This window comes from Anomaloglossus baeobatrachus, chromosome 2 (assembly GCF_048569485.1).
Source record: "Anomaloglossus baeobatrachus isolate aAnoBae1 chromosome 2, aAnoBae1.hap1, whole genome shotgun sequence".
NCBI lineage: Eukaryota > Metazoa > Chordata > Amphibia > Anura > Aromobatidae > Anomaloglossus > Anomaloglossus baeobatrachus.
In genome coordinates, this window is record NC_134354.1 from 757,911,107 (window position 1) to 757,936,892 (window position 25,786).

Sequence of the window (25,786 nt, forward strand, 5' to 3'; positions counted from 1 at the left end):
AAACTGTCACTTTCCCTTTACTTCAGCTTCTCTCCTTAGCTCCTCTACCACTTCCTTCTACTTCCTCCTCCTAAACTCATCTGCCTGGTTCTCCCGCCTCCAGGGCTGTGAACTCCTCGGTGGGCGGAGCCAACCGCCTGGCCCACCCCCTGGTGTGGACATCAGCCCCTGGAGGAAAGCAACAAGGATTTTAGGTTAGCCTTGGTGTTCCTAACTGGGGTGTAGGGTGTGGCGGTGTTATGACCTGTGACCCCTGGCTTGCCCAGGGCGTCACAGAATGGTATAGAAAGATGATCGATATCATAAGTAAAGCGTACGGGGGAATGTGAAAGCAAGAGTTGGAAGGACAATACATATAAAGTGCATGTGCATAGTTACGCTGCCTTCTCCCTCCTGAGGAAGCCGAACTTGAGCACGGAGCTCAAATAGGCGAAACGTACGTTAGTGGGATATGGGGGAGCCTCTTTTCTGCATACTCAGGATCATGCACTGGCCACTTTAAGATGCACTGGCCACTTTACTCTGTTTATGTTGCCTTATTTAAATTATTGGACCAGAATTTATGTATGTCTTGGGGGTGTCTCAGCGGACTATCTTATATGTAACTATGCACATGCACTTTATATGTATTGTCCTTCCAACTCTTGCTTTGACATTCCCCCGTACGCTTTACTTATGATATCGGTCATCTTTCTATACCATTCCATTTGGCGGTCCTGGTAATGCCTCTTCACATCCCTTTGTGTTTTTAACCCTTTTTTGCTGGTTGCACAAATATGTCTGTAATAACAAAATGTTATTCACTTTTTGGCACTTTTTGACTCTTGTTCTCCTATTTTACACACTCTCTACTGGTCTGGTAGTGTGATCCAGACTTACTGGCGGTTGTAGTACTTTATTGCAGTGAGGGGTTGTGGTGTTAACCCTTGTTGTTCTTTTGTTGCTGCCTTCTCTTGCTTTTCTCCTTAGTCTCTTACTCTTTGTTCCTGTGACTTTCCATTGAGTCTGAGTTTTTGTTTTTCCCTGTCTATCTTTATCTGTGTTAGCAACACACTCCCGCCCCTTCCTTCCCTGGGGTAAGGGGACAGATTAGTTCTGGTCAGAAGAATGGCCAGTCTTGGGACTCAGGCATCTCCACCATTAGGGGTAACCCTAGGTTAGGGATAGCCTAGGGTACACTAGTGTGAGGGACAGTATAGAGCCCCCTGTCCCTTGCTATCCTACCGTCACGCTGTGCCAGAAAACTTGCAGAATTGCTGGTTTCCTCGAAGCCTGCAGGAACACCTTGAAGATTTGCCAACTCTTCCAACTTTCTGGACTTCTCAGGAGAGTTCCCAAGAATCATACCAATTTTATAAATGACACTGATATTTATCCACATTGGGTTTTGTTTGTATTTTTTGTTCTTGCATGTAACTTTTATTAAGTGTCTAGCTGCACTAAGAAAAGAATATCTAATTTATAAAGTTGAATGTGTGTATATGTGTGTGTGTGTGTGTGTGTCTATGTGTGTGTGTGTGTGTATATGTGTGTGTGTGTGTGTGTGTGTGTGTGTGTATGTCCGGGATTGGCATCTGCACCGTCGCATCTACAGCCACAAAATTTTGCACACTCACACTTCTGGACCCCGAGAGCGTCATAGGCTATGTTTTGAGGGGAAATTTTAACCCCGTGCTTTACAGTTATTCACCAAAAAACCTGCTTCCATTAAAGCGAATGGAGCTGGGAGCCACAGTGCAGCCAGAACTTCAGAAGAATGCGCAGCCACGCCCTTATATGGAATGTTGGCGTGTCACAATGCAGCCAGGGAAAGAGGCAGACACAGACAGGGAAAGAGGCAGACACAGACAGGGTAAGAAACAGACATAGACAGGGTAAGAGACAGACATAAAGAGACAGACACAGACAAAGAGACAGACTGACAGGGAAAGAGACAGACAGGAAAAGAGAGGGAAAGAGTGAGACAGGTTAAGAGACAGACACAGACCGGTAAAGAGACAGACACAGACAAAGAGACAGAGACAGGGAAACAGACAGACAGGGAAAGAGAGGGAAAGAGACAGACATGGTAAGAGACAGACAAAGACAGGTAAAGAGACAGACAAAGAGACAGACACAGGGAAAGAGACAGAGGGAAAGAGGGAAAGAGACAACAGGGAAAGAGAGGGAAAGAGACAGACAGGGAAAGTGACAGAGATAGATAGACAGGGAAGGAGATTGAGACAGATGGAGAAAGAGACAGAGACAGTCAGAGACAGACAGGGAAAGAGACAGAGACAAAGAGAGAGAGAGAGATATATACAGAGGAGACAGACATTATAATTACATTTATATCTATTTGTTTTGTGGTGTTTGTGTGCAGAATACATTTTTGTTAATACATTCTATTTTGTTAACAGCAGTTATTAACCCGGGCGAAGCCGGTTAGTAAAGCTAGTAACAAATATAATGGAGGATTCACGTAGGACTCGAAGAAAAGATATGACGATACAAATCAACAAATGATTCATATTAGGATGTTTTAACCCATTAGTTCCGGGAATGCCAACTTTTGGGTGTGGATTTCATAAACTTGCCCGTATATGACCTGGGATTTTGCTGAAATTGCCAGTTGTGTATTGGGATAAATTGATAAATTCAAGGCTACTGGCAGTAGTGGCATAGTGCATAAGGGGTGGGGTGGGGGAGGCAATATTGTATCCCCCCAAGGAAGTAATAATGCCAATGGCTTCCTGGGACCGGTGCCTGTTTGCTCTTGTACCCAATTCTTCATTTTCCAGTGTCTGCTGGAATCTGTAGTGTCCACCACACAGCAACATACACAAATTACAAGAAAACAAACACATTAAAGTCCTTAATAAATCATTCCTATGTGGACGCTCTTCTCACAGAGCTGCAATTACTATAAAACACTGTGAAATATGGGCCGCATTTACCAAGCGATAAAGAATAACCTTTGCCAACCGCAGGGGAGTGAGCGAGCTTTATAGAGTGCGACGACTGCCGTAAAATATTTATAGGCTTTAAATGATCTAATATTTCAGTCTAACACCGGATGCGAGGTGAGGACCTAATAAAGGATAACGCTACCTGAGCAATAGGGACACGGCAGACAAGATGGAATGGGAAAAGTGAACTATTCAATAAATACATATTTGTTATATCCATGTCATAATTCCTAAATTATCCATCCAATTATCCATCCATCTATTTATTTATCCATCCATCAATTTATCCCTCCATCCATCCATCCATTCATTTATTTGTCCATCCATTCAGCTATCTATCTATCTATCTATCCCTCTATCTATCTATCCCTCTATCTATCTATCTATCTATCTATCCATCCACATCCATCTATCGATCAATCCATCCATTTATCTATTATCCATCCATGCATTTATCCATCCATCTGTTGCGTGCGGGGGACAGACCATAACCGGGGGGCCGCTCGAGGCGCTCTGATCTGGGCGGTGGCTGTGGCCCGAGTGGCAGCCGGATCCGGGGCTCGTGCAGTCGTCCATCGCCCACGAGTGAAAAGGGGTTATTTACAGGGGATAAAGTCTTTGTCGGTGACGCCACCCGTGGGTTGCGGTGATGGATGGTGACACCGCCGCTGCCAAGATATGGGGATGCCCGGGGCTGATGGAGCAGGGCAGCAAGGTGGGATCCCTTCCACGGGTAGGGGAGGTGTAGTCCTGGGGCCCAGGGTATTGTGAGGGGTTGCAGGGAGCAGTCTTTATGAGGCAGGAAACAGGGAACTCACAGTTGGTAGTCTTGGTGCTGGATGAGCTGGTGCTGATTTCAGTAAACAATCAGAGTCCGTATTGTAAACCAAGGCCGGATGCCGGTTGCCTCTGGAGGGGTGTGCTCAGGTCCCGCATACTGGTGACAGGACAGGGGCCCTTCCTACTGCACTTTTGTGTTGTTTCTTTGTGTGGTGACTCGTCGGCATGAAATGGGGAAAGTCCACTCTCTGTGTCTTTGCTGTGGGAGCTGTGGCCTGCGAAAACTAACCCTTTGGATCTCTGTAGGCACATGCAGATGCCCTATCCCCCGCGTTGGGCTGCCGTCTCGCTCTATCCGGGCTGCTAATGGGACAAGATCTGGAATCTGGTTCCCTGCTGGTGAATTAGAAAGGTGCTTAAAGCTGTCCTTGCTCTGGGGTCCAGGTACCCCGACTGTGCACGGCCTCCGGACCGGGTTCCCACTGTCGGCACTGGTGGGCAACAACCCTGCCCCGGTCCACTTAAGGTCTCCCGCAACCGGATCACCTGTGGCCCTGCTCTGCCATCTGCCACCTAGTCAGCTCAGGTAGTCCGGGAGCTCCAACCCCCGACCACCACTACACTGCTACACCACTAGACTGCGTCTCAGCTCTAGCTGACGGGTTCCCTCCCCTGATACCTCAGGACCCCTAGGTGGGCGTCACCATCTGCCTGGCTGGTGTTTGTACCTGTGTGTGAGATGTTGGTAGAATTCCAAGGAAAAGGTGATTCCTGCACCCTGGAGGGGTACAGTCATCTGTGACACCCTGATTTTGTCAGGGCATCACACATCCATCCATCTATCCATCATCCACCAATCTATTTATCCATCCATCCATCTATCTATCTATCTATCTATCCATCATCCACCCATCTATTTATCGATCCATCCATCTATCTATCTATGTATTTATACTACAGTTCAAATGTTTAGTGTCACTTAGATATTTCTAAAAGAAAAGCACATTTTTTTCAATGAAGCTAACTTTAAATTAAACAGAAATACACTCTATACATTGTTATTGTGGTAAATGACTTTTCTAGCTTCAAATGTCTGATTTTTAATGCAATATCTACATAGGTGTATAGAGGCCCATTTTCAACAACCAGCACTCCAGTGTTGTAATGGTACATTGTGTTTGCTAACTGTGTTAGAAGGCTAATCGATGTTTAGAAATCCCTTGAAAACCCTCGTGTACGTTTGTTAGCACAGCTGAAAATAGTTTTGCTGATTAGAGAAGCTATAAAACTGACCTTCCTTTGAGCTAGTTGAGAATCTGGAGCATTACATTTGTTGGTTTCATTAAACTCTCAAAATGGCCAGAAAAAGAGAAGTTTCATGTGAAACTAGACAGTCTATTCTCGTTCTTAGAAATGAAGGATGGATAATCCATGCGAGAAATTGTCAAGAAACTGAAGATTTCCTACAACGCTGTGTACTACTCCCTTCAGAGGAGAGCACAAACAGGCTCTAACCAGAGTAGAAAGAGAAGTAGGAGGCCGCGCTGCACAACTGAGCAACAGGAATTGCTGCAAAGGAGCATTCTGTGATGAAAGCAAAATGTGAAGGAGAAAATTATTATTTCAAGACAAAATCATTATTTCTAACCTTGTCAATATCTGGACTATATTTTCTATTCATTATGTAACTCATTCGATAAATAAAAGTATGATTTTTCATGGAAAAGACAAAATTGGGTGACCCCAAACTTTTGAACTGTGATGTGTATTTATCCATCCATCAATCTATTTATCTATTTATCTATCCATCCATGCATTTATCTATCCATCCATCTATCTATTTATCCATCTCCATCCATCCATTCATTTATTTATCTATCTATTTATCCATCATCCATCTATCCATCCTTCTATCTATCCATCCTTCTATCTATCCATCCTTCTATCTATCCATCCTTCTATCTATCCATCCTTCTATCTATCCATCCTTCTATCTATCCATCCTTCTATCTATCCATCCTTCTATCTATCCATCCTTCTATCTATCTATCCCTCTATCTATCCATCCATCCATCCATCCCTCTATCTATCTCTCTATCTATCCCTCTATTTATCTATCTATCCATCTATCTATCCATCCCTCTATCCATCCATCCATCCATCCATCCATCCCTCTATCTATCTCTCTATCTATCCCTCTATCTATCTATCTATCCATCTATCTATCCATCCCTCTATCCATCCATCTATCTATCTATCCATCCCTCTATCTATCTATCTATCTATCCATCCCTCTATCTATCCATCCCTCTATCTATCTATCTATCCATCTATCCAATACTGGTTGTGAACATCACTGGAGATCTGGTGCAATGAAGGGGTAACCAAGGGAAATCAAGAGAGTGAATGGTTAAATATCCAATCCTCTGGGTAGTGCATTGGTAATGTTTACATTTCTCGTGGTCTAGAGCCCAGAAATCGTTAAAAGCCCTTATGGTCTACTAGGGGCAAAGAAGGGGATCAGTGTCTAAATCTTCTCTCGGGCAGTGGACAGTTCCTGGTTACATTTTTGGTTATGTAGGATAGTAAGGAGAATATTTGACCTCTCCATTGTCAGGTGGCCTCCAGAAAGTACATCCTTCAGAACTCCCTAGAACATGTGGCCTTTGGTCAATTTCCATGTTTACTACCCACTAATGCCCTCACTCTGCTCCCGTATTAGCAAATTTACCATTTGTGGTTTAAGGAAGACCATGGACCTTGGGAAAACTCAAGAATGATGGAGACATTGACAAAAGGGATTGTCCACCAATGAAGACTTTTTTTTTTATTAAATGCATGTATTTGTGGATAATCTTTGGAGGTAGGTTTCATTTAAGGGGTTATTATTTTTGTTTATGGGGCTAAGAACTAAGGGGCACTTTGCACACTGTGACATCGCAGGCCGATGCTGCGATGCCGAGTGCGATAGTCCCCGCCCCCGTCGCAGCAGCGATATGTGGTGATAGCTGGCGTAGCGAAAGTTATCGCTACGCCAGCTTCACACACACACTCACCTGCCGTGCGACGTCCCTGTGGCCGGCGACCCGCCTCCTTGTTAAGGGGGCGGGTCGTGCGGCGTCACTGCGACGTCACACGGCAGGCGGCCAATCGGAGCGGAGGGGCGGAGATGAGCAGGATGTAAACATCCTGCCCACCTCCTTCCTTCCGCATAACCTACGGAAGCCGCGGTGACGCCGGTAGGAGATGTTCCTCGCTCCTGCGGCTTCACACACAGCGATGTGTGCTGCCGCAGGAGCGAGGAACAACATCGGACCGTCGCGTCAGCGTAATTATGAATTACGCCGACGCTGCACCGATGATACGATTACGACGCTTTTGCGCTCGTTAATCGTATCATCTAGGCTTTACACACTGCGATGTCGCATGCGATGCCGGATGTGCGTCACTTTCAATTTGACCCCACCGACATCGCACCTGCGATGTCGCAGTGTGCAAAGTGCCCCTAACAGTCAGGTACTTACTATTTGCCTGTTCTGCCCGGTGACAATTTCTGCCAGCTCAGATCAGTCACCGGTCGCTCCTGCCGGCAAATCCCTCCGCTTGCGGTGATGTCATGTCAACAGAGCAGCTCTTTCTCTTCCGCTCTGCTCTGTCAATGGGGCGTCATTGCTGATGTCACTGCTGACTGAAAGCCGGCTCCCTGCTACCTAACTGCGGGAAGCCGACGGTCAATCTACATGATGTCTGCACTGATGCCCCATTAACGGAGCAGAGCTGAAGAGAAAGAGCTGTTCTGTTGACAGAGGTGAAATGAAGCAGGATAAATGTCGGCAGAGCTGGGAGAGATCGTCCCCGTGTAGAGAATCTGTGGCGCCCCTGAGGCTTCCATCGCCACAGGTCATTGCACCCCATCAGCGGTGTGATGCCCCATTCTGGGAGAGGAAGAGAGTGAACTCCGGTCCCCTGGTAAATCCACACTATACCCATTGTTAGGTACATACTGGGACCAGGGAAAGTGGCAGGCAACCCTCCCATGCTGCATGCTGAGAGGGGCTGTAAGACCCATCCCTGCTCCCATAGGGTGGTAGCTTAGCAACTAGGGAGGTGGGAGGAGCCACCAGAGAGCAGATAGAGAAAGGAAGTTAAGTTAGTTTCAGTTTACCTCAGGGAGTGAGAGAGTGAGCATGTAGTTGGAGAGCAAGAACGAGAGAAAGGAGGGAGGAGGAGGTCTGCTGGAGGCAGGCAAGGAGGAGAAAAGAAGGAAAGAAAGAAGGAAAGAAAGGCTCCAAGTCAGGCAGGAGCAGAGAAACTGAAGGAGACGCTTCCTGGTGAAGAACCTGGGACCCAGAGGTCCAGGTGACACCACGTAGGAGACAGAAGGAGTCGCAGGGCCACGGGTAGTCCTGGAGGTACCACGAGCAGTCCTTGATAGGTACCGAAGAGAGGGCCTAGAGGCGCCACGGGTAGTTGTAGGCTGCGGTGGCCTGTTCCACATTAACATCGGTGGAGTGATTAAGCTGCGACAGGGGACGGTCCCTAGAGACTGGAGGAGTGCAAAGACAATCTCCAAACAGTAAAAACCGAGGCCCAGGGACCATTGTACACTCCCAGGGCCAGAACCCATAGCAGACCTTCAGAAAAGGGGTAATCAGCCGACAGGTGACCCCCCAGCCTGGAGGCTGTAGTGGAGGCCAAGCCAGGTCCACCCTAACAAAGGCAAGGCTAAGGAAGACAGCAGAAGATAGAGACACTAAGAGAAGGGCACCGGCTTTCACTCTCTGAATCACCCAGAAACAGCGGAGGTCCCTGACAGTGGTCCCAGCAGCCCGAGGGTCCCTGCAGAACTGTGAGTAAAGAACTTGAACTGCACCCTGGAAGTGGTCTCTGTTATTTCAGCTGCATAGACACTCACAAGCACCAACTGTGCCCCGGGCATTGCTCCACCTGTGGGGAGCAGTACCACCATTGCTGCCATAACACCATCCCGGAGGCCTCACACAGCAGCGGCGGCTTAAGGGTATGTGCGCACGTTGCTTTTTACCTGCTTTTTACCTGCTTTTTTGCTGCTTTTTCTTCTGCGCTGTTTAATGCCAAAATGGATGTGTTCTTCTATTCAAGCAAAGTCTATGGGAATTTGGGTTTCTTGTTCACACTATGTTGTTCAAAATGCTGCCTTTTTGTGGCAGAACTTTGGTCAAAAACTCAGCTTTTCAAAGAAGCAACATGTCAATTGTTTTTGCCATTTGGGTTTTGCACTGCAAAGCTGAGTTTTTGACCAAAGTTCTGCCACAAAAAGGCAGCATTTTGAACAACAAAGTGTGAACAAGAAACCCAAATTCCCATAGACTTTGCTTGAATAGAAGAACACATCCATTTTGGCATTAAACAGCGCAGAAGAAAAAGCAACAAAAAAGCAGGTAAAAAGCAACGTGCGCACATACCCTAATAGCCGCATACCACAGGTGGCGTCACGAACACAACTTTATACACTTAGCCACATATTATACTGACACCCACCACCAGGGCAACGGAGCCGGGCCCAGCCACCACTGACTACCACCGGACTAGTCCGGCCCGGCACCGGGTGTCCCATAGCCCTGGGGTGGGCGAGTCAATTTAGTTAACTGGGAATCCTTCAGTGAGCTCTTTCTAATGGTCTGACGGAAACGTTTGCTTTATCTGGCTTTTTCTGACCTGCTCTCTGCAGATTTATAACAATACACCACTTCAAAGTTGAATGTGCCGGGAAACTAAAATAGCAAAACTGTGCAAAAAGTTTAATGAAACGCAATTACAAAAATGATTTTCAGCCCAAAATACATGCAGTTACATAAAAATATAACAAAAAATAAATAAATAAATATATATATACAGTATATATGGTGTGAGGGCTTCCTTAATGCCTTGTTATGTTGTGTATATGGGAGAGCTGCGATGATTTACTGATTTGTCAGACCAGTTTCTCAATAATTGCTCTACTCCTGATGAGTCACTGAACTTAAGAAAAAATTCTGTCCTTAAGGCTTCAAGTTCTGCAACCATGTTCTTCAGGTAAGAGAGCGGCATTGTAATCTTTGTAGCTATCATCCTACATATAAAGAATAATATCTAATAGGATTTTTGTGATTAGCCTATAGACATCCGCCATAGAGCCTAGAGACAAGCGATTGTTCCACTCAGTGGCGTAACTAGAATCCAATGTACCTCAGTGCAAAGTTTGCCCCCCACATGTTGGTCAGATGTATAGACTATTGTAGGTTACAATATCCTATAAAGATGTACGAGTTGCTCCCCGCACCCCCTTTATTATGTACCAATGTCCCCCATCCTGGTTCACTTCCCTGTAAATATGTCCCCATCGTGGTATATTTATCCTCATTATGGTATATATCTCCCATCGTAGTATATACCTCTCCATCCTAGGCCCCATCCTGGTATATATGTCCCTCATCCTGGTATATATGCCTCCCATCTTGGTATATAGGTCTCCAATCCTGGTATATATATCTCCCATCCTCAGCCCCATCCTGGTATATATATATGTTCCCTATCCTGATTTATATATCCCCGATCCTGGTTTATTTGCCCTCATCCTGGCATATATGTCTCCATCCTGGTGTATATGTTCCCCATCCTGGGCCCAACCTGGTATGTATGTCCCCATCCTGTTTTATGTGACCCCCATCCTGGTATGTATGTCCCCATCCTGGGCACATCCTAGTATATATGTCCCCGTCACGGTATATATGTCTCCATCCTGGGTCCATCCTGGTATATATGTTCTGATTATGGTCCCCATCCTGGTACATATTTTCTCATCCTGGGCCCCATCCTGGTATGTATATCCTCATCCTGGGCACATCCTGGTATGTATGTCTCTATCCTAGTATATATGTCACCATCCTGGTATGTATGTCCCCATCCTGGGCATATGGCAGTATATATGTCCCCATCTTGGTATATATCCCCATCCTGGTATATATCCAGGGCTGCTTTTCGGTATATACAGTTCCTGTTCTGTCTCTAGTGCATAAACCCCTGCAAAAGAACTCTACTCACCTCTCTCTGCTCCCACGTTGCATGGCCTCCTCTCTAGCCAGCGTGCAGTGGTCGGCAGCTGACAACGAAGTGAGTGCATGACGTCACTGTCATGTGCCCCCAGTCATGGTACCACCGACGTCAGCTACTGGCTGGCAGCTTGTATTGCAGCACAGAGACCTGACAGGTCTATATACTGCTATGCATTTCAGCTGGATGTGCACACTCAGACACACATCCAGCTGAAGCACACACTGGGGTCGGTGGGCCCCGGGCCCAGATGCGACCTCTGTGACTGCAATCTTTACCCCCTCCCGATTCTACCCACACACAGGGTTGTCTTCTGCTGGGCCTTTGATGTCCAGTCCTATATCAGAGAGTGGATCCACAAGAACTTTACTGTAAATGGAACCTCAAGAAAGACCCACCTCTTCCAACAAGCCTACAACCTACAATAACCCTCAGTCCAGTAGACCACTGCGCAACCAGCTCTGTCCTCACCTATTGTATCATCACCCATCCCCTGTAGACTGTGAGCCCTCGCGGGCAGGGTCCTCTCTCCTCGTGCACCCTCACCCATTCCCTGTAGACTGTGAGCCCTCGCGGGCAGGGTCCTCTCTCCTCGTGCACCCTCACCCATTCCCTGTAGACTGTGAGCCCTCGCGGGCAGGGTCCTCTCTCCTCGTGCACCCTCACCCATTCCCTGTAGACTGTGAGCCCTCGCGGGCAGGGTCCTCTCTCCTCCTATATCCTCACCCATCCCCTGTAGACTGTGAGCCCTCGCGGGCAGGGTCCTCTCTCCTCCTATACCAGTCTGTCTTGTACTGTTAATGATTGTTGTTCGTATACCCTCTTTCACTTGTAAAGCGCCATGGAATAAATGGCGCTATAATAATAAATAATAATAATAATTTTGCATAAATCAATAGTACAAGTTAATAAAAGAAACTCAGGACAGGTAGAGCACGGAAGCTATGATACCAAGGTGACTGGATACACAGAGCACCGCAGCTATGATACCAAGGTGACTAGATACACAGAGCATCGCAGCTATGATACCAAGGTGACTAGATACACAGAGCACCGCAGCTATGATACCAAGGTGACTGGACACACAGAGCACCGCAGCTATGATACCAAGGTGACTAGATACACAGAGCATCGCAGCTATGATACCAAGGTGACTAGATACACAGAGCACCGCAGCTATGATATCAAGGTGACTAGATACACAGAGCACCGCAGCTATGATATCAAGGTGACTGGATACACAGAGCATCGCAGCTATGATACCAAGGTGACTGGACACACAGAGCACCGCAGCTATGATATCAAGGTGACTGGATACACAGAGCATCGCAGCTATGATACCAAGGTGACTGGATACACAGAGCATCGCAGCTATGATATCAAGGTGACTGGATACACAGAGCACCGCAGCTATGATACCAAGGTGACTGGACACACAGAGCACCGCAGCTATGATATCAAGGTGACTGGATACACAGAGCATCGCAGCTATGATATCAAGGTGACTGGATACACAGAGCACCGCAGCTATGATATCAAGGTGACTAGATACACAGAGCACCGCAGCTATGATACCAAGGTGACTGGACACACAGAGCATCGCAGCTATGATATCAAGGTGACTGGATACACAGAGCACCGCAGCTATGATATCAAGGTGACTAGATACACAGAGCACCGCAGCTATGATATCAAGGTGACTGGACACACAGAGCACCACAGCTATGATACCAAGGTGACTGGATACACAGAGCACCGCAGCTATGATATCAAGGTGACTGGATACACAGAGCATCGCAGCTATGATATCAAGGTGACTGGATACACAGAGCACCGCAGCTATGATATCAAGGTGACTAGATACACAGAGCACCGCAGCTATGATATCAAGGTGACTGGACACACAGAGCACCACAGCTATGATACCAAGGTGACTGGATACACAGAGCACCACAGCTATGATACCAAGGTGACTGGATACACAGAGCACCGCAGCTATGATATCAAGGTGACTGGATACACAGAGCATCGCAGCTATGATATCAAGGTGACTGGATACACAGAGCATCGCAGCTATGATATCAAGGTGACTAGATACACAGAGCACCGCAGCTATGATACCAAGGTGACTGGATACACAGAGCACCGCAGCTATGATACCAAGGTGACTGGATACACAGAGCATCGCAGCTATGATATCAAGGTGACTAGATACACAGAGCATCGCAGCTATGATACCAAGGTGACTGGACACACAGAGCATCACAGCTATGATATCAAGGTGACTGGATACACAGAGCACCGCAGCTATGATATCAAGGTGACTAGATACACAGAGCATCGCAGCTATGATACCAAGGTGACTGGATACACAGAGCATTGCAGCTATGATATCAAGGTGACTGGACACACAGAGCATCGCAGCTATGCTACCAAGGTGACTAGATACACAGAGCATCGCAGCTATGATACCAAGGTGACTGGATACACAGAGCATTGCAGCTATGATATCAAGGTGACTGGACACACAGAGCATCGCAGCTATGATACCAAGGTGACTGGATACACAGAGCATCGCAGCTATGATACCAAGGTGACTAGATACACAGAGCATCGCAGCTATGATACCAAGGTGACTGGATACACAGAGCATTGCAGCTATGATACCAAGGTGACTGGATACACAGAGCACCGCAGCTATGATATCAAGGTGACTAGATACACAGAGCATCGCAGCTATGATACCAAGGTGACTGGATACACAGAGCATCGCAGCTATGATATCAAGGTGACTAGATACACAGAGCATCGCAGCTATGATACCAAGGTGACTGGATACACAGAGCACCGCAGCTATGATATCAAGGTGACTGGACACACAGAGCACCGCAGCTATGATATCAAGGTGACTGGATACAAAGAGCACCGCAGCTATGATACCAGGGTGACTAGATACACAGAGCATCGCAGCTATGATATCAAGGTGACTGGATACAAAGAGCACCGCAGCTATGATACCAAGGTGACTAGATACACAGAGCACCGCAGCTATGATACCAAGGTGACTGGATACAAAGAGCACCGCAGCTATGATACCAAGGTGACTAGATACACAGAGCACCGCAGCTATGATATCAAGGTGACTAGATACACAGAGCACCGCAGCTATGATATCAAGGTGACTAGATACACAGAGCACCACAGCTATGATACCAAGGTGACTGGATACACAGAGCACCGCAGCTATGATATCAAGGTGACTAGATACACAGAGCATCGCAGCTATGATACCAAGGTGACTGGATACACAGAGCATTGCAGCTATGATATCAAGGTGACTGGATACAAAGAGCACCGCAGCTATGATATCAAGGTGACTGGATACACAGAGCACCGCAGCTATGATACCAAGGTGACTGGATACACAGAGCATCGCAGCTATGATACCAAGGTGACTGGATACACAGAGCATCGCAGCTATGATACCAAGGTGACTGGATACACAGAGCACCGCAGCTATGATACCAAGGTGACTGGACACACAGAGCATCGCAGCTATGATATCAAGGTGACTAGATACACAGAGCACCGCAGCTATGATACCAAGGTGACTGGATATACAGAGCATCGCAGCTATGATACCAAGGTGACTGGATATACAGAGCATCGCAGCTATGATACCAAGGTGACTGGATACACAGAGCATCGCAGCTATGATACCAAGGTGACTGGATACACAGAGCACCGCAGCTATGATACCAAGGTGACTAGATACACAGAGCACCGCAGCTATGATACCAAGGTGACTAGATACACAGAGCACCGCAGCTATGATATCAAGGTGACTAGATACACAGAGCACCGCAGCTATGATATCAAGGTGACTAGATACACAGAGCACCGCAGCTATGATACCAAGGTGACTGGATACACAGAGCATCGCAGCTATGATACCAAGGTGACTGGATACACAGAGCATCGCAGCTATGATACCAAGGTGACTAGATACACAGAGCATCGCAGCTATGATACCAAGGTGACTAGATACACAGAGCATCGCAGCTATGATACCAAGGTGACTGGATACACAGAGCACCGCAGCTATGATACCAAGGTGACTAGATACACAGAGCATCGCAGCTATGATACCAAGGTGACTGGATACACAGAGCATCGCAGCTATGATATCAAGGTGACTAGATACACAGAGCACCGCAGCTATGATACCAAGGTGACTGGATACACAGAGCATCGCAGCTATGATACCAAGGTGACTGGATACACAGAGCATTGCAGCTATGATACCAAGGTGACTGGACACACAGAGCACCGCAGCTATGATATCAAGGTGACTAGATACACAGAGCACCGCAGCTATGATATCAAGGTGACTGGATACACAGAGCATCGCAGCTATGATACCAAGGTGACTGGATACACAGAGCACCGCAGCTATGATACCAAGGTGACTGGATACACAGAGCATTGCAGCTATGATACCAAGGTGACTGGACACACAGAGCATCGCAGCTATGATATCAAGGTGACTAGATACACAGAGCACCGCAGCTATGATATCAAGGTGACTAGATACACAGAGCACCGCAGCTATGATATCAAGGTGACTGGACACACAGAGCACCACAGCTATGATACCAAGGTGACTGGATACACAGAGCACCGCAGCTATGATATCAAGGTGACTAGATACACAGAGCATCGCAGCTATGATACCAAGGTGACTGGACACACAGAGCACCGCAGCTATGATACCAAGGTGACTAGATACACAGAGCACCGCAGCTATGATATCAAGGTGACTAGATACACAGAGCATCACAGCTATGATACCAAGGTGACTGGATACACAGAGCATCGCAGCTATGATATCAAGGTGACTGGATACACAGAGCACCGCAGCTATGATATCAAGGTGACTGGATACACAGAGCATCGCAGCTATGATACCAAGGTGACTAGATACACAGAGCATCGCAGCTATGATATCAAGGTGACTGGATACACAGAGCACCGCAGCTATGATACCAAGGTGACTAGATACACAGAGCATCGCAGCTATGATATCAAGGTGACTGGATACAAAGAGCACCGCAGCTATGATATCAAGGTGACTAGATACACAGAGCACCGCAGCTATGATATCAAGGTGACTAGATACACAGAGCACCGCAGCTATGATATCAAGGTGACTAGATACACAGAGCACCGCAGCTATGATATCAAGGTGACTAGATACACAGAGCATCGCAGCTATGATACCAAGGTGACTAGATACACAGAGCATCGCAGCTATGATACCAAGGTGACTAGATACACAGAGCATCGCAGCTATGATACCAAGGTGACTGGATACACAGAGCACCGCAGCTATGATATCAAGGTGACTGGACACACAGAGCATCGCAGCTATGATACCAAGGTGACTGGATACACAGAGCATCGCAGCTATGATATCAAGGTGACTAGATACACAGAGCATCACAGCTATGATATCAAGGTGACTGGATACACAGAGCACCGCAGCTATGATATCAAGGTGACTGGATACACAGAGCATCGCAGCTATGATATCAAGGTGACTGGATACAAAGAGCACCGCAGCTATGATATCAAGGTGACTAGATACACAGAGCACCGCAGCTATGATATCAAGGTGACTAGATACACAGAGCACCGCAGCTATGATATCAAGGTGACTAGATACACAGAGCACCACAGCTATGATATCAAGGTGACTAGATACACAGAGCACCGCAGCTATGATATCAAGGTGACTAGATACACAGAGCACCGCAGCTATGATATCAAGGTGACTAGATACACAGAGCACCGCAGCTATGATACCAAGGTGACTGGATACACAGAGCACCGCAGCTATGATATCAAGGTGACTGGACACACAGAGCATCGCAGCTATGATACCAAGGTGACTGGATACACAGAGCATCGCAGCTATGATATCAAGGTGACTGGATACACAGAGCACCGCAGCTATGATATCAAGGTGACTGGACACACAGAGCACCGCAGCTATGATATCAAGGTGACTGGATACACAGAGCACCGCAGCTATGATATCAAGGTGACTGGACACACAGAGCACCGCAGCTATGATATCAAGGTGACTGGATACACAGAGCATCGCAGCTATGATACCAAGGTGACTGGATACACAGAGCATCGCAGCTATGATACCAAGGTGACTGGATACACAGAGCATCGCAGCTATGATATCAAGGTGACTGGATACACAGAGCACCGCAGCTATGATACCAAGGTGACTAGATACACAGAGCACCGCAGCTATGATATCAAGGTGACTGGACACACAGAGCACCGCAGCTATGATACCAAGGTGACTGGATATACAGAGCATCGCAGCTATGATATCAAGGTGACTGGACACACAGAGCATCGCAGCTATGATACCAAGGTGACTGGATACACAGAGCATCGCAGCTATGATACCAAGGTGACTGGATACACAGAGCACCGCAGCTATGATATCAAGGTGACTGGACACACAGAGCACCGCAGCTATGATACCAAGGTGACTGGATACACAGAGCACCGCAGCTATGATATCAAGGTGACTAGATACACAGAGCACCGCAGCTATGATATCAAGGTGACTAGATACACAGAGCACCGCAGCTATGATATCAAGGTGACTAGATACACAGAGCACCGCAGCTATGATACCAAGGTGACTGGATACACAGAGCACCGCAGCTATGATACCAAGGTGACTGGATACACAGAGCACCGCAGCTATGATACCAAGGTGACTAGATACACAGAGCACCGCAGCTATGATATCAAGGTGACTAGATACACAGAGCACCGCAGCTATGATACCAAGGTGACTAGATACACAGAGCATCGCAGCTATGATACCAAGGTGACTGGATACACAGAGCACCGCAGCTATGATATCAAGGTGACTGGACACACAGAGCATCGCAGCTATGATACCAAGGTGACTGGATACACAGAGCACCGCAGCTATGATACCAAGGTGACTGGATACACAGAGCACCGCAGCTATGATACCAAGGTGACTGGACACACAGAGCATCGCAGCTATGATATCAAGGTGACTGGACACACAGAGCATCGCAGCTATGATACCAAGGTGACTGGATACACAGAGCATCGCAGCTATGATATCAAGGTGACTAGATACACAGAGCATCACAGCTATGATATCAAGGTGACTGGATACACAGAGCACCGCAGCTATGATATCAAGGTGACTGGATACACAGAGCATCGCAGCTATGATATCAAGGTGACTAGATACACAGAGCACCGCAGCTATGATACCAAGGTGACTGGACACACAGAGCATCGCAGCTATGATATCAAGGTGACTGGATACACAGAGCACCGCAGCTATGATATCAAGGTGACTGGATACACAGAGCATCGCAGCTATGATATCAAGGTGACTAGATACACAGAGCATCACAGCTATGATATCAAGGTGACTGGATACACAGAGCACCGCAGCTATGATATCAAGGTGACTGGATACACAGAGCATCGCAGCTATGATACCAAGGTGACTGGATACACAGAGCATCGCAGCTATGATACCAAGGTGACTGGATACACAGAGCATCGCAGCTATGATACCAAGGTGACTGGATACACAGAGCACCGCAGCTATGATATCAAGGTGACTAGATACACAGAGCATCGCAGCTATGATACCAAGGTGACTGGACACACAGAGCACCGCAGCTATGATATCAAGGTGACTGGATACACAGAGCATCGCAGCTATGATACCAAGGTGACTGGATACACAGAGCATCGCAGCTATGATACCAAGGTGACTGGATATACAGAGCATCGCAGCTATGATATCAAGGTGACTGGACACACAGAGCATCGCAGCTATGATACCAAGGTGACTGGATACACAGAGCATCGCAGCTATGATACCAAGGTGACTGGATACACAGAGCACCGCAGCTATGATATCAAGGTGACTGGACACACAGAGCATCGCAGCTATGATACCAAGGTGACTGGACACACAGAGCATCGCAGCTATGATACCAAGGTGACTGGATATACAGAGCATCACAGCTATGATACCAAGGTGACTAGATACACAGAGCACCGCAGCTATGATATCAAGGTGACTAGATACACAGAGCACCGCAGCTATAATAGAAAGGAGTCAGGACACACAGAGCATCGCAGCTATGATAGAAAGGAGTGAGGACACACAGAGCATCGCAGCTATGATAGAAAGGAGTCAGGACACACAGAGCATCGCAGCTATGATAGAAAGGAGTCAGGACACACAGAGCATCACAGCTATGATAGAAAGGAGTCAGGACACACAGAGCATCGCAGCTATGATAGAAAGGAGTGAGGACACGCAGAGCATCGCAGCTATGGTAGAAAGGAGTCAGGACACACAGAGCATCGCAGCTATGATAGAAAGGAGTGAGGACACACAGAGCATCGCAGCTATGATAGAAAGGAGTCAGGACACACAGAGCATCGCAGCTATGATAGAAAGGTGTCAGGACACACAGAGCATCGCAGCTATGATAGAAAGGAGTGAGGACACGCAGAGCATCGCAGCTATGATAGAAAGGAGTCAGGACACACAGAGCATCGCAGCTATGATAGAAAGGAGTGAGGACACACAGAGCATCGCAGCTATGATAGAAAGGAGTGAGGACACGCAGAGCATCGCAGCTATGATAGAAAGGTGTCAGGACACACAGAGCATCGCAGCTATGATAGAAAGGAGTGAGGACACACAGAGCATCGCAGCTATAATAGAAAGGTGTCAGGACACGCAGAGCATCGCAGCTATGATAGAAAGGAGTGAGGACACACAGAGCATCGCAGCTATGATAGAAAGGAGTCAGGACACACAGAGCATCACAGCTATGATAGAAAGGAGTGAGGACACACAGAGCATCGCAGCTATGATAGAAAGGAGTCAGGACACACAGAGCATCACAGCTATAATAGAAAGGTGTCAGGACACGCAGAGCATCGCAGCTATGATAGAAAGGAGTGAGGACACGCAGAGCATCGCAGCTATGATAGAAAGGAGTGAGGACACGCAGAGCATCGCAGCTATGATAGAAAGGAGTCAGGACACGCAGAGCATCGCAGCTATGATAGAAAGGAGTCAGGACACGCAGAGCATTGCTACTTGATAAGTATGAGACTCTGTAGGTCCCTAGTACACAATATTAGTTATGGCGATGGGTAGATTTAAATCCATCTAAATGCAGTGAAGGTTACATTAATGATTCCCGTCTTGCCTTGCGCCGCTCTAATTCTAATACATTGATATGTAGTGAGCGTTACTGTACTTCAGCCAGTGAAGAGAATAAGCAGACATCAAATCTCACAGCCATAGACACCGATATAAAGCTGTAGCTCCCATGGAGAAAAATTCATGTGAAATTACACTTTCTATTACCTTTTCAGTTGCTTCTTCTGGAAAGCGTGGATGAGCTGGATCCTGGTGTATGTGCAGGGCTGTGAATGATCTCGCTTTGGGAAGTATGTAGCTATTGCCTGGACTTGCTTAGTGTTCACTACGCAAGGCCTGGAAACCGCTGATTGCTCTAAATTTCAAAAGAGGCGACCGTGCTGTGACATGCTATCAGCTACCCGGCTGCCAGACATGCCCCGGCCTCTCCTGTGCCAGGTATTCCAGTCCCATGCACAGTAATGCACCATATCAATGTTGCGCTAAAGGATGTTATACACATATGTTACATATACACTATACTGACATAAGCATTGGGACACACGTCTTAATCATTTAATTCATCCAGTACTATTGCCCCGTGTATAACTTACAGACCCCCTCCCATACTGTCTGCCTTTACTAACAGGTGACAGAACGGCTGGTGGTGCAGAGCTCACTGATACCAGCGCATCCTGTAATGGGAGCTACTAGAATAACAAATCCCTTCATGACATTTCTTCTCTCCTAAATCTTCCCCATCACCTGTGAGTGATATTATTGACAAGTAGAAGGAACCGCAGCAATATGTAAAACCTCCTCCACCGGAAGAAACTTTTTCTGTGCAGTGGTAGATCACACTTCCATATCTGGTGTCTGATGGAGTGTCTACACAAGCTGCTCTCTGACTTTCCCTTTTTCCCTGCTTGGCCTTTATCCCTTTCTCTTTAGGACCCTGCAGATTTCCTCACCTTTCAGCTGTTAATCATCAGCTCTTCCCTTTGTGTCCTTAAATACCCTCATTCCGTCTTACTCTGTGCTGGTGATAGGTCTAATACACTTAAAGGGAACCTGTCAGGTGCAATATGCACCCAGAACCACGAGCAGTTCTGGATGCATATTTCTAATCCCTGCCTAACCGTCCCAGCATCTAGCAGCGTAGATTAAGAGATTTTTAGAAAAAGTATTTCTAAAGATCTTTTATGATATGCTAATGAGCACAGGGACTAGTCGCAAAGGCGTTATTTCCTCCAACTAGTCAGCCTTCTTAACATGTTAGCACACCTACAGGGGCATACTCAGGGTACTTTCACACTTGCGTTCAGCGGAGTCCGTCACTATGGAGAATAGCGCAGTCCGTTAACGCACTGTGCTATTCTCCATAGACTTGTATGGACAACGCACTGTAACGCAAGTGTCAGCGTTGCATCCGGTGGACGACGCAGCGTCATTATTTTGACGCTGCGTCGGGCGGAAGAAACGCAGCATGTAACTTTTTTTGAGCAGCGCAATCCGTAGGATTTCACTGCGCATGCACTTTTTTTTTTTTTTTTTTAAATCACAATTTTGTCTCTCGGTGGCCGAACGCTCAGCTGAGCACCTGCCCGCCGGCATGCCCGGCCGCCAGCATGTGAGAGCGCTCAGCTGAGCGACCGGCCGCCGGCTATTGAGAGCGATCAGCTGATTGTTCACAATAGTCTTCTGCCGGCAAAACTGTAAGGAAGAAAGAAAAAAAAATAGCTTTCCGTTGTTTTGTACGATCCGTAGCATCCGTTGTGCCACTATATGCAACGCATCCATTGCATCCGTCACACAACGCAATGCTACGGAAGCCGTCCAACGCAAGTGTGAAAGTAGCCTCACATGCTATTCAATGCCCAGAGTCATCAACACAGACATCCATTGTCATTCACTGAAGAAAGTAATCCAGCTGGGTGCAACAACAGTGGTTCTTTATTCGTGCATGAACAGACAGTGCACAACTAACGTTAACGCGTTTCTGGCTTAGCGCACTTAGGCTATGTGCCCACGTTGCGTCCTGTCCCTGCAGAAATTTCTGCAGCGATTTTAACAGCACATGTGCGCTTCAAATCGCTGCAGAAACACTGCGTAATGGATGCAGTGAAAAGCCGATTTCATGCGCTCCGGATGCAGCCCCCACCATAGACAGAGCGGGAGCTGCATCCAAAGCGCACAGAATAAGTGACATGTTGCTTTTTAGAACTCAGCGATTTGGCAGCATGCAAATCGCAGCGTTCTAAAACGCAACGTGCGCATGGATTAGGCACAATCTTCATCGATTGTGCTGGGGACGCAGGCAGTTACACTGCAGTGCAGTACGCAGCGTAACTGCACGCAAATACGCAACGTGGGCACAGAGCCTAAGTGCGCTAAGCCAGAATCGCGTTAACATTAGTTGTGCACTGTCTATTATTGCACGAATAAAGAAACACTGTTGTTGCACCCAGCTGGATTACTTTCTTCAGTGTTTGTTTCGCGGCTGGGGAAGGGCTGATTTCCGAGTCTGGGTAATGACAAGGTCAGGTGGCGGTGAGCTGAATTTTTAAGTATACATCCATTGTCATTTCCTCCGATGCCGGGTTTAGGCTCAGTGCGCATGATCAGAAGTCCCGACACTTCTGGTCATGCGCACTATGAAGCCAGGTGTGCGCATCCCGGCTTCAGAGAGGCCTAGAGGCGGTGACAACAGACAGGTATACACGTCCATGTGGATGACGCTGGGCATTGAATAGCATGTTAGCATGCTTCTGTGGGCGAGGGAAATAATGCCTTTGTGACTAGTCCCTAGCGTCATTTGCATTTCATAAAGGATCTTTAGAAATACTCTTTTTAAAGATCTCTTTATGTATGCTAGTGTATACAGGGTTAGGCAGGGATTAGCAATATGCACTCAGAACTGCTCGTGGTTCTTGATGCATATTGGACTTGACAGGTTCCCTTTAAAAAGTCTTCAGTGCAAGCAGTTGGCTTGTATTTATCTGGAGAAACTTTGATGTTGTTGCAGTTCCTCTTTCTGAGTCATGTGGAGATTTTATTTGTTTACTTCTCCCTATGTTCCCTGTGTCTTCTTTAGCGCGCAGTGGGGTTGACTAAGCGCTCATCCCATCTATTCCCTTCCAAGGGCCTATTTCAAGGTCAGCCAGGGTCAGATATCCAACTTGGAACATGGGTGCAGAACCTATCTAGGATGGTAAGGGAAGCCAGGGACCAGCAGTAGGTTTGGTCAGGGGTCACCATCTCTGCCTTCCCTAGACACAGGGTTTCCCTTTCCTTTCACCGTTTGCTTAGTGGTTCCCGCACTTAGCGTGACAACGAGTCTGGGTTTGGTGAATGCCAGAATAACATTACCCCCTGACTGCATTGTGCCCGCTGTCTAGTTTGGTGGATTATGATCCTAAGGGCTTATTGTCCATAGGTCAGCCTTGTCCCCTTAGTTATGGTGAAGGGAAATCTTAATTCTGTAGCACAAAACATTGTGGACACTTATTTGCTTCCATCTTTGCAGAAACAGTTTGGGGACAGGTCCCATCTGTTCTTCATGATTGTTCCCGGAGCCCAAGGTCCATAAAGGCCTGGTTGAGGGAGTTTGGTGTGAAAAAAACACTATCAGCTGCACAGAGTCCTTACCCCAACCCCATCCAACATCTTGGGATGAACTAGAACATAGTTTCTAAGCCCGGCCCTCTCAACCAACATCAGTGTCCGACGTCTTTTCTAGTGTATCAGCAGATGAAAGGGGATCACTGTCTTGATGTTAAAATATATTAAGGTGCTCATAATGCAGCTGCTTGCTAGGGATATGTGTCACGCTCCCCGGGTCCCCTGCCTCGCTCCCCGGCTCCCCTGCCACGCTCTCCGGCTCCCCTGCCTCGCTCCCCTGCCTCGCTCCCCGGCTCCCCTGCCACGCTCCCCGGCTTCCCTGCCTCGCTCCCTGGCTCCTCTGTCAGGCGTCCCCCGCTCCACAGCCTCCAGGCCCCATCACCTGCGGTCCCCAGGCGGCCCGGTCCCCGCTCCCGGCGCCCGTCGGCAGCTTTGCTCCAGCCCGGCTCTCCTGCCTCCTGTTCACCGCTCCCTGCCCTGGCTTCTGGCACCCGGGCCTCGCGCATGCGCATTAGGGCGCGCGCGCGGTCATTGACCCTTTCTTAAAGGGCCAGTGTCCTCCAACAGGATATTGAAGGATCAGGTACTGGGTATATAGGGGGATCCTTTCCAAGTGGGCGGGGCCTGTTCTTCGTGTTTTCTAAGCTAGGAGTCAGGTCTCCTTGTGTCTTGTGATATACTCACCTATCTCTCTCGTAGAGCCGCTCCTGCCTCGCCAACCGGTCCTGACGATACCCGAACCCCGAACGGTGACGGCCTGCCATCCCGTCAGTTCCTACCATCTCCGATCCCTGTGGTGACCCGCCTTCTCGCTCCATTGGTTCCAGACTCTGCCTGACGTCATCTCGGCCTCCGAACCTGAGCTCCGTCACCCGGACTACCATCAGAGACCCCGTGGTCCCAGGGACTTCTTCACTCCACTCCTCTGAACGGACTGTCCTGCTAGTGCTCCGGCTACCGGGCACCTTGCCCTCGGTGAGGTGTTCAGCCCAGTGGATCCACCTCCTGGGTCTGCCCGTCCACCTGGCCCTAACAATATGCTACTAAACTTCGACTGTTTTATGAATGGTGTTGTCAAGCAGTATGTCCCTAGCAACCAGTCTGTCTCAGACCAGTTAGGTCTTAAGGTTAAAGGAAGAAACTCATAAATTAAACGTTAAAAACAAACAGAAAATGAGAAGACTTCAAAGGGTGTCCTTTTGGGAAAGAGGTATGGTATTCTGATCAAGGGACCCTGATTCATGCTGCCATAATCACAATACATAAGTTTTAGGCCTCATTCACGCATCAGTATTTTTTTTATCATTACTTCCTCAGTATTTGCCAAAACCAGCTCCACTCCTCAGCAGTCACTATGCTGTCATTAGCCTGGGGGATTCAATATCCAATAGGACATGACGTGACCACTGCAGCCAATCAGTGGCCGCAGATCAGTTGCAGCTTTCATATTCTTTGTATGTGAAAGAAGGAGGCTTGGACGGATTGTGAACGTTACTATCGATCAGTGGTTGCTAAATATTTGTAGTGATCACAAGATACCCCTTCTGAATGTTGATGCCCTAAGACAGGTGGGGAACTTATTAAGAGGGGCAGTGTAGATCCAGGTGTATATAGGACTTTCATTTTTTTTATTCGACCACGGGCCTATTGAGTACAACTTTTAAAGTAGGGGAATATATCATTAACTACTTCTATTACTGAGGAAGAACAGGGGAAGGTGTTGCTGTTAACAGGTACGCGGATGCAACAGCACAGACAATGAGGAGACAGTGGTACATAAAACAACAACAGAATATTTAAGTAAAACAATTAAAGTTGTGCCTTTGGCACAATATCAGGAAATGACACAAATAGGGAAAAATGAAACAAGTTGTGTTACAAGGAGAATACAGTAATTCAGATGAACAGATGAACAGCTTATTGACACAATGCTATTGACACACTTTCGTTGTACTATTACCATTGAACAACTGTGATCATCATGAGGTTTTAGTCTTAATATCCTACACTCTCTGGCAGAAGTTCTGTCGCTTATCCATGTTATGTAAATGAAAGCTTATAACCTTGACTTTAAATTCATCCATTTGTCTTATAAATTACTCTTTTGAAA

General features: G+C 47.4%; 1 protein-coding gene across 1 annotated transcript in view; it reads right to left on the reverse strand.

Moving 5' to 3' along the window:
• The window catches only part of AMOTL1 (angiomotin like 1), a 237,271-nt gene extending 216,926 nt beyond the window's left edge, over positions 1 to 20,345 (reverse strand). The window contains exon 1 of the mRNA XM_075337490.1: positions 20,284 to 20,345. The gene's annotated coding sequence lies outside the window, so the exon portion shown is untranslated. The remainder of the gene's footprint in view (positions 1 to 20,283) is intronic.
• Positions 20,346 to 25,786: the final 5,441 nt, after the last annotated feature.